Source organism: Asterias rubens, chromosome 20, assembly GCF_902459465.1.
Source record: "Asterias rubens chromosome 20, eAstRub1.3, whole genome shotgun sequence".
Lineage (NCBI taxonomy): Eukaryota > Metazoa > Echinodermata > Asteroidea > Forcipulatida > Asteriidae > Asterias > Asterias rubens.
Genome location: NC_047081.1, coordinates 8,093,878 through 8,096,258, shown reverse-complemented (window position 1 = coordinate 8,096,258; position 2,381 = coordinate 8,093,878).

Genomic DNA, 2,381 nt, shown 5'->3' with positions numbered 1-2,381 from the left:
AAAAAAAACCTGCGTGAAACAGGATGTTCATCTATAGTTTTTGTTCAATATATCCAAATGACTTTTTCAGTGTCTGTGTGATCCCCTAGAATTTAAGAATTATTCATCTTCTTCAAAAGGACAATTTGAAAAATGTAGGCCGTACCTACTGATATTTGAAGAAAAAGAAAATACTGATAGATTTCAATGCAATGCAAAGAGATATGGCATGTAACATTATTTTTTATTTGTTTATATGTATGTACATGTGTGTTTAAAACATATGGTTTGTTTACCTGGTTTTTGGCAGACTTATAAATATACATAGAGGTATATATAACAAAAATTATACCAGTTAAGCCTGGTTCAAACTTCCTGCGAATGCGAATCCGTCACAAATTTCGATGTCGCAATTGAGCTGTTCAGCTCCTGCGAAACATTCGCTGCGAAAACAGCCCTGTGGGGTCAAAATTTGGTTAGCATTTGCAGTAAGTATGATCAGGGCTGTATAATGTATTGAAAAAAAGGTTGGTTATGTATGATATAATTGATGATGATTGAATTTGAGCACCTGTTTGAACGGCTGTGGAGATGAATTTTTCATGAGTGAAACGAAATAATTGACTAGCAATAGGGCTAGAACAACACTCGACCTGACACAATCAGCGTCTGGAGTTGGGTGCAGTGGGTATACAATGTTAACAAAGCTAGCAAGCGATCGGTGTACAAAGGTGGGACACAGTCGTGTTTTTCTGTGCATGTTCCGCTCGCCTGGTATGTGTACATTGTTAACGCACTTCAAGTCACTTGACTCGGACGCCGGTTCTCTGTAGTACAGCATTCTCACTTGTCAGTGGTCCGCTCACCAAAATGGCAGTTATAACAACTTGAACCCTGCATTAGAAGCTCACACACAATTGACTCATTTAAGAACCAATTGGAACACAGCAATGTTTTGCACCTCACAAGTTGCTGTCACGCCCGACAGGCACAGAAACAGAAATGGAGAAAAAAAAAAAACATTTCAAGGTGAGCATCAAATTTGGGAAACAAAGGTTTAAAGTCACTAAAAAATAGTAATTTTTGATCAAAATTAAAGGCCCCAAGAATTTTTTTTAATGTCGCCTTTAATATTTATAAATCATAACTTAAACTAGAGGTAAAATTTGTAAATAGCTTTGTATATTTTCCTGTATCTTGAAACGCAGAGTGAGTAAAAGACACCGGTGAAGTTTTGTTTTCTCTGAGTAATTTATGTCTTTATAGAAAGTGGGTAATGAGAACGATGTAGGTATTTGGTGTCAAATTATTTCATCTTTTATATATTAATATTGTTATAGAACTTTAATAGCATGTTATGTTGCAATATTGACAGTTGCAGCATTCGGGGTGTGATGTATTTAGTATGGCGCTTTCTCATAGTGAAATGGCAGATAAATCTGCTGCTATGGGAGTCCAGGTACCACCTTCAAATGTTATAAAAAAGATACCGATTTCCAGTTTGGAATTTGTTTTTGATGGGATGTGGAAGTTTGTTGTTAGATTGCAATAAATGCATCCATAGGTGGGACATGACTCAATTTTCTCTTCAAAACAATTTGTTAATTTTTTTACTTAAAATATCCCAAGTCAAAATTGTTGTTGCTGGGTTTTTGTTCAATTTAACTCTTTCAAAAGACTACCAATTCTCCAATAATTATTATAATGTACAACATGCTGGTTTCTATGTTTGTGTTCTTGTACAAATATAAATAAACTAAACTGTTAAACAATAGTGTACGCCGTTCTCTTGTTTTGTTATTTAAATTTGTTTGTTTCTTTGTTTAGATGATCTTCCTGTCAAGGGAACTCGGCAAACCAACAAATTAAAACTGGTTTCAGTAACTAGATGACATTACTTATAATTCTAGTGGTAACTTTGTTGAACCACCCTCAACCTTCGATTGCAAGTACTGCACATCCCTTCCATATGGCACACGGTACTTAACAGTACAGTCTAGTCCAAATCGAAAAATTTGGTTTCTTACAAAATATGGTACTTGGACTAGAGGGAGCTTTTCCCATTTCAAACCTTCAAAAGCATACTATGTGTATAAACGGCCTCTTTTTACACATTTATCCCATTTTCATATTACCAGCTGGTAGAACATAATATAAAGGGGCTTTTTCATTGCGTTTTGCAAGTTTTACTTCAGGTGTCTTTTCAAAAAGTAGAACGGGTTTACTTTTCAACGAAGCGCCCTCTCGTGTTTGAAAAGAAATCATTTAGTTCAATAATAGTCTGGCAGCGGAATTGCAGTGTTACAATAAAACACCTAGGTTTGTCAATATTGCGTCGGTAGCCAGTCCATTAATTTTAATGATCGGTTGGTTGGTTTTGAATGAAGGAGGGCGGCGGGGTG